The sequence below is a fragment of the Pelobates fuscus genome, chromosome 3, assembly GCF_036172605.1.
Source record: "Pelobates fuscus isolate aPelFus1 chromosome 3, aPelFus1.pri, whole genome shotgun sequence".
Lineage (NCBI taxonomy): Eukaryota > Metazoa > Chordata > Amphibia > Anura > Pelobatidae > Pelobates > Pelobates fuscus.
Genome location: NC_086319.1, coordinates 391,639,490 through 391,652,278, shown reverse-complemented (window position 1 = coordinate 391,652,278; position 12,789 = coordinate 391,639,490). Strand labels below are relative to the sequence as shown.

The following is a 12,789-nucleotide window of genomic DNA, read 5'->3' as shown; positions in this document are numbered from 1 at the left end:
ATTTAGAAGGGGGGGAATACACCACGAGTCCTAACATTCGATAGATACACTCTGCTGTTTTCAGGTATTATCTCTCCTTCCTCCGTTGTGTAGGTAAATTGATTCAGTGCAGCCTCCTGTTTATTCTTTCATAGACTTACATCTACACACTTTTCTACCTTTGTTTTTATTTTACTATTTTTATTTGGTGTCATTAAAAGTCAAGTTTTATTTTTCTCACGTTCTGGCTACTTTACAATACCAACATTTTCAGCATTTTCTGGTTAGCTCCTTACTTAACAACACCTACTGGCTTTCTCAGTTGTCTGCATCAGCAATTTAGGGGGTTCCCCTCATTCTAAGGTGGTTGTTTTAGCTCCGTTTATTTTATTTTCTTAGTTGACATACTGATACACACACACACTAACAGACATACAGTGAAGATGCATTTTTTTGGTGGGGGTGTTGGCAAAATGCATCTTCGCCTGTATAACTAAATATCCTTGCACAGGCCCTGGGTGCTTCCTATGTCATTGTGCAGCACTGGCATTCAGTGTCTCAAAAACCTATTATTATTTCATTAGAAGGCTTTGAAGTGCGGATTCAAGCCATGGCTCCAAGCCCTGTGTGAATGTGTTTCGGGAATCTTTCTTCCCGGCTCCATACCGTAACCCACCATGATGTCATGCGCGTATGCTTACTGCCGTCACGGTCGGCCATAGAGAATCGTATTTAATGATTCGCTATGGAGGAATCGTAGGAGCATTGCGGCAAGCATGTCCCCAATGCTCCTCTATACGGTGCATTGGATTGACCTGTCATCCTGGACGCAACCGAGGAGACTCGGCACTGGGTATAAGATGAGTGATTTGTTTATTTTATTGTTTCGTTTTTATTTTTGTACTAGTGTGTGGAGAATTATTAAAAGACCACTATAGTCACCCTGGCCACTTCACCTCAATGAAGTGGTCTGGGTGCCAGGTCCCCCAGGTTTTAACCCTGCAGCTGTAAACATAGCAGTTTTAGAGAAACTGTTATGTTTACATTGCAGGGTTAATCCAGCCTCTAGTGGCTCTCTTCCTGAGTAATGCTTTCCTATGGTCGGTTTGAATGTGCGCGCGGCAGTGGCCGTGCATGCGGCTCCACTCGGGAGCTGACGTCGGAGGGGGCAGAGAGGTCACCAGCGCCGAGAGAGTGCGCTGGATTAAGGTAAGTGGCTGAAGGTGGGCCCTGAGTGTGGGGAGGACCTAAGGACCATATAGTGCCAGGAAAACAAGTTTGTTTTCCTGGCACTGTAGTGGTCCTTTAAGTGCACCAGGACTGTAGCTTTACGAATACAGATATGTATTCCTATGGCTACATTGTTTCTTTAACAAAGCTTCTGGTTTGCACATTCCTGGCTCTCTGCCTGCCTTGTCCCCTAACACAAAGCTAAAGTGAGGCTTGTCATAGAGACGCATTGTATCCAATAAGGGGCTTTGGAATGGCACCGGATTTCTGAAGTGATGATCTTCCAGAGGTGGAGTGGAGCTGCAGCATTGCATTACATGTAAGTTAACTGTAATGCAGGGGGGCCCACTGATCTAAAGGGCGTTAGAAAGATTTTTTATTTATAACACTGGAGTGTTCCTTTAAAAGGGCATTTTCCGTTACTATGAGTTCAGGGCCATTCAAAGGGTCAATTAAGACAAACAGGAACTGCTCTCCCGAGGACACTGACAGTAATAATGACCCTTAGCAGTTTGATAGCAAATTTATACTAGGCCTTCATTGGATAGCGCTAATTATGGGCATCCTTAACGGTGCTTACTGTACTCCTAAGGCGTTTCCCCCGACGATTGTGGAACCTTGATACACCATTTGTGTTTTTTTGTTTTTGTTCACTGTTATATTTTGTATTCTGTCTAATGTAGGCTATTCAGCCCTTGTTTTATAGATCTTGATGCTCAAACTGTTGTACAACTTGAGACTCTGTATTTCATGTGCAGACATAAATAATTCAAATAAATAGACACAGAGAGTGGGAGAGACTGTGATACAGAGAGTGGGAGAGAGACATAGAGAGTGGGAGAGACTGTGATACAGAGAGTGGGAGAGAGACACAGAGAGTGGGAGAGACTGTGATACAGAGAGTGGGAGAGAGACACAGAGAGTGGGAGAGACTGTGATACAGAGAGTGGGAGAGAGACACACAGAGAGAGTGAGTGTGAGAGAGACTGAGATTCTGAGAATGGGAAAGAGACAGAGTGAGTGACAGACAGACAGTGAGTTTGATTCAGACAGTGGGAGAGACAGTGAGTGACTGACAGTGGGTGTGATGCAGTGCGTGGGAGAGACAGTGAGTGTGATTCAGACAGTGGGAGAGACAGTAAGTGACAGACAGTGAGTGTGATGCAGTGAGTGACAGACAGTAAGTGACAGAGAGACAGTGAGTGACAGACAGTGAGTGTGATGCAGTGAGTGACAGACAGTGAGTGTGATGCAGTGAGTGACAGAGAGACAGTGAGTGACAGACAGTGAGTGTGATGCAGTGAGTGTCAGACAGTGAGTGTGATGCAGTGAGTGACAGAGAGACAGTGAGTGACAGTGAGTGTAATGCAGTGAGTGACAGAGAGACAGTGAGTGACAGACAGTGAGTGTGATGCAGTGAGTGACAGAGAGACAGTGAGTGACAGACAGTGAGTGTGATGCAGTGAGTGACAGACAGTGAGTGTGATGCAGTGAGTGACAGAGAGACAGTGAGTGACAGTGAGTGTAATGCAGTGAGTGACAGAGAGACAGTGAGTGCCAGACAGTGAGTGTGATTCAGACAGTGAGTGACAGACAGTGAGTGCCAGTATCCATGTTGTCTATCACAGAGGCTCCAACTGATTTGAGTTCCCTGCTTCTCTCTGTATCATGTGACCTCAGTATAACTTGGTCCATGTGACATCACAGCTCCTATAGCTGGGAACTAGCCACTACCTGCTTCTCATTGTATCACTGATAATGTTAGAATCCCTCCAATCAGAGCTTCCTTTATAAACTGCTTCTAGAATGTGACTGTGTGTCTGGGAGAATCCTGCAAACTGAAAGCTGTGCTCTCATTGGCTAGTGGGCGTGCCATATGCAAAATTAGACATTCTGTTATTTCACACCAACAATCTTATTAATAATGTATAAAACCATTGAAAAATCCTCTGAAACAGTTCAGGTATTCTCCAAAATGTTGTTTGGTAATATTGTTTATATTTGTGTAAATGTGAAATGTACGGAATGTCACCACATGTGTAATAGAAAACTTTGGCAGCCTGTTCTTTGCTTGTTGTAGCCGTTCATTAAGACTATACTTTCAGGGATCATTTCTATAGTTTGTAACTGGTGAAATGTGCTCTAAAGTGTCCAAACTCAGTACCCACGAGGAAGAGCTTGAGTGTTTTTTCCTGAGCGTGAAGTGGGCTCCCAGTGCTGCTTTATTGTAGCTGCTGGTTGCTGTTGATGATCGTTCCTTTCTCCGTAATTGGAGAGTTGGAGGGAGAGAACACAAGCTGAGTGGTTACTTCTTAATATGTTAAAAATCAGAACTATCAATTGATTATGGGCAGCTATATCAGTTTTAAATGGTAGTTATTGATACTAACGATAATTATTGCGCTCTGTTTAGTTTCATTTGTGAGAGATATCTATTACGTAGCAGTATTTTGTTAATACGCTATCTATTGGTAAGACATAGCGTTCATGCGCCATCTTTTGGCAGTTGCATGTATTTAATTTCATGTGAAGCTGTCACAGTGATTGTTTTTATAATGTAAGGATAATATGGTTTGTGTCTGGTTTTCAACATCCAGACTGAAGAGTCTCTAATTAATTTATTACATTTATGTTATTAGCTCTTTCATAACCAGTAGAAATACTGAATTTATATCGACAGGCATACCCCGCTTTACATACACTCACTTTAAGTACACTCGCGAGTACAGACATTCCTGCACCTCTTCTGTCCGCGAGTGAACAGGAAATGGAAGGTTCTATTCTCGCCCGGAGCAGCTCAGTTCAGTGTCTTTGGCACAGGTGAATCATCTCAAATTTATAATGTCTACTCCTAGCTGAACATATATATATATTTTTCTGCCCCTACATTGTCCATATTCTGCAATTGGCACCATCCAGTGAAAGGGCGTACCCTGCCATTTTCTATAGCTATGACTTAGCAGCTTAGCTGCATTAGCCACAATTCCGAGGACTCAAAGTTAAACCATAAATGCTTATAGTGATGAAGAGGTGTTTCTAAACAAAGTATGCAACTAAGCTGCTAACAAATACAAAGGCTGTTTAAGGGTGACAGACAAGTAAAAAGATAAATGGTACAATCTGGAATGAGAGTTTTTTTTTTACTGTTTGTTTTAACTGAATAAAAGCTGACTGGAAATCACTAAATAAATCACTGGAAGTAAAATCACTGGAAATCTGCAGTTGCAGTATCAGTTATGCCTGTAAATTACTATTGCAATGCAGTACATGCACTGGGAAATGAAAAAAGGTATTACTTCACTTTAAGTACATTTTCGTTTTACATACATGCTCTGGTCCCATTGTGTACTTAAAAGTGGGGTATGCCTGTATATGGTTATAATGAATAGTAATTTTTGTGTATTCTACGTTGTTCAGTTAGTGCGCCATCTGTTGGCAGTAGAGTGTGTAATCTCTAATGTAATATTACTCATGCGCCATCTGTTGGTAGTAGAGTGTGTAATCTCTAATGTAATATCACTCTTGCGCCATCTGTTGGCAGTAGAGTGTGTAATCTCTAATGTAATATCACTCATGCGCCATCTGTTGGCAGGACAGAGTAATTTCTGTAATCTAATATCACTCTTGCGCCATCTGTTGGCAGTAGAGTGTGTAATCTCTAATGTAATATTGATGTAGATTAATTTAGAAATAAACAAATAATGTTTAAATGTCTATCTGTTCCTGTCCAAATCTGAGATGATTAAATTGCGTATACGCAGAAGTAAGTTCACACTGACACATGGAGTTCAGGTTAAAAGCACTTCAGAAAATTTAATGGCATCTGGCAAAAAACAGGCTTGCAAGCCCTTATAAGAGAAAAATGACATCATCATTGAATATCAGATATCAGTGAATAAACATCATTAATTGGATTAAATGTTAAGTGACTATGTCAGTGTCCACCCATCAATATTATTAATTGGATCAAGAACTAAGTGGTTAGCTAGGTGTCCTCCCACCGGGAGGTGGTATTGTTCTGGACACGGGTGTGGACAGATGGCTCAAGCGCCATCTTTCCCAGCACGAGGCTTACTCGGTGGGAAGGGGGGCCTGAGCGTCATTTTGGGTAGTTAGTGATGTCAGACTCGTGGTCAGGTGCAGGGTTCTTTTATGAATAGAACATTTCATTAGGCCTGCTTCTCATGGCCTTTGCTCTGGCCTTGGTTATACTTTGTTGCATGTTACAGGAGATTCAATAATTCCGGAGTCAGCTATGTCTTTATAGGAAATACAGTCTCTATTCATTACACTAAATGTTGCTGGGAAATTCTGTCATGTAATGTAGACAAAATGGAGGGTCTGTCATAATGTGAGGTTATGTGAGATTAAAATGGAGTTAGTACAATAATTCAATACAGGTTTAATAAAGATTTTTAATAATTCTACATCAATATTACTCATGCGCCATCTGTTGGCAGTAGAGTGTGTAATCTCTAATGTAATATTACTCATGCGCCATCTGTTGGCAGGACAGAGTAATTTCTGTAATCTAATATCACTCTTACGCCATCTGTTGGCAGTAGAGTGTGTAATCTCTAATGTAATATTACTCATGCGCCATCTGTTGGCAGTAGAGTGTGTAATCTCTAATGTAATATTACTCATGCGCCATCTGTTGGCAGTAGAGTGTGTAATCTCTAATGTAATATTACTCATGCGCCATCTGTTGGCAGTAGAGTGTGTAATCTCTAATGTAATATTACTCATTGCGCCATCTGTTGGCAGTAGAGGGTGTAACCTATAGACTGTAAACTCGTTTGAGCAGGGTCCTCTTCAACCTATTGTTCCTGACCTGTAAGTTTTCTTATAATAGTTAACCCCCTTAAGGACGGCGGGCGTGCTATGCCGTCCTTGGGGACCTGGATCTAAACGCCAGGGGGCGGCATAGCACGTCCTTGCCGTCCTTTCTACTTACCCTGTTGCTGGCGATCGCGGTGTGGGGATTCACCTGGCAGCTCAGGGAGTACGAAAATATATATATATATATATATATATATATATCACTATATATATATACTTATATAGAAATAACAAAAACTATATACATAGATATATATACACACGTATATATTTATGTAATATATAGAGGACCCTATATATTTATGTAATAATTTTACACAATTAGGTCATTTTATTAATTACAATTTGTGGGACCTGCCTGACAACCCAGGCCAAAAGTCCAGGGAATTTAATTTGCTAGCACTATATTTAACCCTGTAACTTTCCAAGACACCATAAAACCTGTACATGGGGGATACTGTTTTACTCGGAAGACTTCGCTGAACACAAATACAGTAAAATGTATTACAACGATGATATCGTCAGTGAAAGTGACATTTTTTGCATTTTTCACACACAAATGGCACTTACACGGACGATATAATTGTTGTGATACGTTTTACTGGTTTGAAACACTAATATTTGTGTTCAGCGAAGTCTCCTGAGTATAACAGTACCCCTCATGTACAGGTTTTATGGTGTTTTCAACAGTTACAGCGTCAAATATAAGGCTTGCGTTTCAGTTTTTTCACATTGAAATTCACCAGGTTGTTTACGTTGCCTTTGAGACCGTATGGTAGCCCAAGAATGAAAATTACCCCAATGATGGCATACCATTTGCAAAAGTAGACAACCCAATGTATTGCAAACGGGGTATGTCCAGTCTTTTTTTAGTAGCCACTTAGTCACAAACACTGGCCAAAATTGGCATTCAAATTAGTTTTTGCCAATTTTTACACACAAACAAATATTAACACTAACTTTTGCCAGTGTTTGTGACCAAGTGGCTACTAAAAAAAGACTGGACATACCCCATTTGCAATACCTTGGGTTGTCTACTTTTGCAAATGGTATGCCATCATGGGGATAATTCTCATTATTATTATTGCCATTCTCCCCTGGGCTACCATACGGTCTCAAAGGCAACGTAACCAATCTGGCGAATTTCAATGTGAAAAAACTGAAAAATGTAACATTCTATATTTGACCCTGTAACTTCCCAAAACACCATAGAACCTGTACATAGGGGGTACTGTTTTACACGTGAGACATCGCTGAATACAAATATGGGTATTTTATTGCAGTAAAATCAAACAGTATTATGACATTGACAGTTAAAATGTCACATAGAACTAAACATTTTTTAATAATTATTTTTCCCCCCAATTTTTAAAATATTTTATTCATATTAAATTATGTTTCATACCTAAATATTTTATGTTAAATGAAAGCCCTGTTTCCCCTGAATAAAATTATATATGCACCATCTGTTGGCAGGAAAGAGTAATTTCTGTAATCTAATATCACTCTTGCGCCATCTGTTGGCAGGAAAGAGTAATTTCTGTAATCTAATATCACTCTTGCGCCATCTGTTGGCAGGACAGAGTAATTTCTGTAATCTAATATCACTCTTGCGCCATCTGTTGGTAGCTGTGTTTATTTCATTTCCTTTGAAACCACATTCAGTTTATATTTCTCTCTTGCATGTTAAGTGTACACATAGCAAAATGGTTTGTGTCTTCTTAAAGGACCACTATAGTGCCAGGAAAACATACTCGTTTTCCTGGCACTATATATAGTGCCCTGAGGGTGCCCCTCCCGCCGGGCTGGATGGAGTCGAAGGGGTTAAACCTACCTCTTTTTCCAGCGCCGGGCGGGGAGCTCTCCTCCTGCTCTCCTCCTCAGCTGCATGCGCGACAGGAGCCGCGCGCGCATTCACAGGTCTCATAGGAAAGCATTTACAATGCTTTCCTAGGGACGCTGGCGTCTTCTCACTATGATTGCCACAGTGAGAAGCACGCAAGCGCCTCTAGCGGCTGTCAATGAGACAGCCACTAGAGGCTGGCTTAACTCTAATGTAAACATAGTTTATATAAAAAAGGGTTATACCTATCTGGACCAGGCACCCAGACCACTTCATTATGCTGAAGTGACCTGGGTGCCTATAGTGGTCCTTTAACATCCAGAGGGGGAGGGGTAGTACTTACCATCTACATTAGTTTATAAAAACTAAAGTTCAGTCCCCTGTGTCCCGGTGCATTGGATCAAAATTACATTTGGGGTAAGCTCGTTAATCCCTTCATGACTAACTTCGTTCAATAATTTAGATTTTGCCAGAAATTAAAGTTTGGTACATTATTTATTGATCAATACAAAATTTTGTCTTTGTTTTTTGCTGAATAATCAATCATTATTAGACTGAGTAAGATTTTGGGAAGCATATTTGCTGTAATTTCCATAGGCTTTTATCACACTCTGAATTTCTGAATTTCCTGTGTTCAAGCACAAAGTGGGTGCTGTACAATGTAACACAGTCCATAAACAGTACTGCAACATTTATAATAGGGATAAGAAGCTGCTAGATCAGGTAGGTACAAGGTGGCTCTATGGTAGACGCTAAACTAAAGCTATGACGATTGTGGTACCCTGCCACACCATTCGTGTTGTTTGGCATTTTATATTTTTTCGATTACAGTTATATTTTGTATTCTAACCAACAGAGACTAGTCAGCCCTTGTATTAAATAATCTTGAAAATGCTGCTCGAGCTGTTGTAAAAGTGAAATACTCTGTACTATGTGTGCAGACATAAAGCATTTCAAAAATAAAAAATAAAACGAGCACTCTATGTCTTTTGGACCTAACTTTGAATGTATTTTATGTATAAAGCATGAAAATATGCAATAGAAATAGGAAGATGTGACAGTCTGCAGACCAACTGCAACAGGACTGGGCTGGCCATCGGGCAAATGTCCAAGGGTCGAAATGGTCATGGGCTTAGGCCCACAGGGGAAAATAGTGGATCTCCCCTGCTGTACCGGCACTATCTATGCACTGGCCCTGCTGTGTGCTTTCACGGGCTGGTGGGAGATCTCCCTCACCGGCCCACTGGCACTTTAAAATCTGCATAGGAGGCGGGAGAGGAGGACCTAGGGGTCCAGCAGCTTCACCAGGTTTCTCATGTGTGCTTGGAGCGTTGCCGCTGTTACCACAATAATGCTCGGAGGCCAAATCACATGAGAGTGAACTCTAGCAGCAGGAGCTGCAGGCTAGAGTTCGCTCACCACCGGACCACCAGGGCTTAAGCAATCGAAACATAGAATGTGACGGCAGATAAGAACCATTCAGCCCATCTAGTCTGCCCAATTTTCTAAATACTTTCATTAGTCCCTGGCCTTATCTTATAGTTAGAATAGCCTTATGCCTATCCCACGCATGCTTAAACTCTCTCAAGATGTTAACCTCTACCACTTCAGCTGGAAGGCTATTCCATGCATCCACTACCCTCTCAGTAAAGTAATACTTCCGGATATTATTTTTAAACCTTTGCCCCTCTAATTTAAGACTATGTCCTCTTGTTGTGGTAGTTTTTCTTCTTTTAAATATAGTCTCCTCCTTTACTGTGTTGATTCCCTTTATGTATTTAAATGTTTCTATCATATCCCCTTTAACTTTTGAAAATTAATATATTTACCTCCATCTGCCTCCCCACACAAGTACCAATCCCAAAACATTCACACACTGCACCCCTCACACCTACTGCCGTCCGGATTTATTTCCATTTCTGGGGACACCAGGGAACTGTCTTTGGGCAGAATAGCATGATCGCATCCTAAAGCAACTAGAACCATGCAGAGAGAGCTTCAGCATGTATGCTTGGGGGCCAGCATTTATCAGTGACTAGGTAGGCTTAACACTCCATTGAAATATTTACCACCCACTATTTAGTAGATCTATATATACCAAAATAAACCAGCTGTAGCGTGTGGGAGGATAGTAGCTGTAGTGTGTGTGACAGCCAGGGTAGAGGCTGAGTGTGGGGGGGATAGTAGCTGCAGTGTGTGTGATAGCCAGGGTAGAGGCTGAGTGTGGGGGGGATAGTAGCTGTAGTGTGTGTGATAGCCAGGGTAGAGGCTGAGTGTGGGGGGATAGAAGCTGTAGTATGTGTGATAACCAGGGTAGTGGCTGAGTGTGTGTGTGTGTGTGTGTGTGTGGGGGGGGGGGGGGGGGGGGGGGGGGGGGGGGGATAGTAGCTGCAGTGTGTGTGATAGCCAGGGTAGAGGCTGAGTGTGGGGAGATAGTAGCTGTAGTATGTGTGATAACCAGGGTAGTGGCTGAGTGTGTGTGTGTGTGTGTGCGGGGGGGATAGTAGCTGTAGTGTGTGTGATAGCCAGGGTAGAGGCTGAGTGTGGGGGGATAGTAGCTGCAGTGAGTGTCGTAGCCAGGGTAGAGGCTGAGTGTGGGGGGATAGAAGCTGTAGTATGTGTGATAATCAGGGTAGTGGCTGAGTGTGTGTGTGTGTGTGTGTGTGTGTGTGTGTGGGGGGGGATAGTAGCTGTAGTGTGTGTGATAGCCAGGGTAGAGGCTGAGTGTGGGGGGATAGTAGCTGTAATTATTATTATTATTATCGCCATTTATATAGCGCCAACAGATTCCGTAGCGCTTCACAATATTACGAGAGGCGGGGATTTAACTATAAATAGGATAATTACAAAAAACTTACAAGAACAATAGGTTGAAGAGGCCCCTGCTCAAACGAGCTTACAGTCTATAGGAGGTGGGGTGTAAAACACAATAGGACAGGAATTTGCAATCATATAAGGTGGGAGTCAGGCAGAGCTGGAGGAGAGTAGAGTGCTGCCCTTTAGGAGAGAGCAAGAGACAGGTATGTGAGGTAGTCTGGGAGGCCATAAGCTTTCCTAAAGAGATGGGTTTTAACCCCTTAAGGACACATGACGTGTGACATGCCATGATTCCCTTTTATTCCAGAAGTTTGGTCCTTAAGGGGTTAAAGGACCACTATAGTGCCAGGAAAACAAACTCGGTTTCTTGGCGCTATAGTGCACTGATGGTGCCCCCACCCTCAGGGTCCTACTCCTGCCGGGCTGAATGGGGAGGAAGTGGGTTAAACACTCACCTTTCTCCAGCGCAGGGCTCCTTCCTTCAGTCGTCATCGGCTAGTGGGCGTGTCGTATGCAAAATAAGCCATTCTGTTATATCACACCAACAATCTTATTAATAATGTATAAAACCATTGAAAAATCCTCTGAAACAGTTCAGGTATTCTCCAAAATGTTGTTTGATAATATTGTTTATATTTGTGTAAATGTGAAATGTACGGAATGTCACCACATGTGTAATAGAAACCTTTGGCAGCCTGTTCTTTGCTTGTAGTAAAGGTTCATTAAGACTATACTTTCAGGGATCATTTCTATAGTTTGTAACTGGTGAAATGTGCTCTAAAGTGTCCAAACTCAGTACCCATGAGGAAGAGCTTGAGTGTTTTCTCCTGAGCGTGAAGTGGGCTCCCAGTGCTGCTTTATTGTAGCTGCTGGTTGCTGTTGATGATCGTTCCTTTCTCCTTAATTGGAGAGTAGGAGGGAGAGAACACAAGCTGAGTGGTTATTATATCTCCGGTTTAAAATAGGACTTGTGTTATGATACTAAATTAATATCACTGATTGAAATTCTTCCTGTTTTCGGAAAAGTACTTTTCTGATTTTTAAATGAAGTTTTGTTCTTGTGATTTGAAAGTTTGTCATTATAATTATATTAAAGCTTCATCAGTTTCCGTGGCGCTGTATTTTACAGTTTAGGAATAAAGGAAGTAGTTTATTTTTATTAAGGATAACTGTTTAGCGCTATGGTTAGGAATTTATCTTCAAGAGTGTTGGATGTCTTATAATGATGTTTGGTGACAACAGTTCTTCTCTTTGCAATAATTAATTTGTGCGCCATCTGTTGGCAGGAAAGTGTAATATCTGTATTGTAACAGCATTCATGCGCCATCTGTTGGCAGGAAAGTGTAATATCTGTATTGTAACAGCATTCATGCGCCATCTGTTGGCAGGAAAGTGTAATATCTGTATTGTAACAGCATTCATGCGCCATCTATTGGTAGGAAAGTGTAATATCTGTATCCTAACAGCATTCATGCGCCATCTGTTGGCAGGAAAGTGTAATATCTGTATTGTAACAGCATTCATGCGCCATCTATTGGTAGGAAAGTGTAATATCTGTATTGTAACAGCATTCATGCGCCATCTATTGGTAGGAAAGTGTAATATCTGTATTGTAACAGCATTCATGCGCCATCTATTGGTAGGAAAGTGTAATATCTGTATCCTAACAGCATTCATGCGCCATCTGTTGGCAGGAAAGTGTAATATCTGTATTGTAACAGCATTCATGCGCCATCTGTTGGTAGGAAAGTGTAATATCTGTATCCTAACAGCATTCATGCGCCATCTGTTGGCAGGAAAGTGTAATATCTGTATTGTAACAGCATTCATGCGCCATCTGTTGACAGCTTCATGTATTTTATTACATTTTTAACACAGTCGCAGTGATTGAATATTTCTTTCCTGTCCTCATGCTGAAAATGTTTGTATTTGCTATTTACCTTCTAGAGGGGGAGGGGCAATACTTATCTATAGTGAGAACTAATTTGATACATTTATAGTAAGTACTAATTTTAATTCTAGCTTACTTTTATTTATCATGAGTGTGCAAAATCAAGGCTACACAGTAACTGTATACT

The 12,789-nt window shown here is 41.4% G+C and overlaps 1 protein-coding gene and 2 non-coding genes across 6 annotated transcripts in view; all 3 read left to right on the top strand.

The window, feature by feature from the left end:
- Positions 1-12,789, top strand: part of LOC134603577 (uncharacterized) — a 62,240-nt gene that overhangs the window by 36,924 nt on the left and 12,527 nt on the right. The gene's annotated exons all lie outside the window — the stretch shown is intronic.
- On the top strand, positions 3,299-3,515 carry LOC134603937 (small nucleolar RNA U3). Its single transcript, XR_010090670.1, has one exon. It is a non-coding gene; the product is annotated as a small nucleolar RNA U3 (small nucleolar RNA).
- Positions 11,436-11,652, top strand: LOC134603936 (small nucleolar RNA U3). Its single transcript, XR_010090669.1, has one exon. It is a non-coding gene; the product is annotated as a small nucleolar RNA U3 (small nucleolar RNA).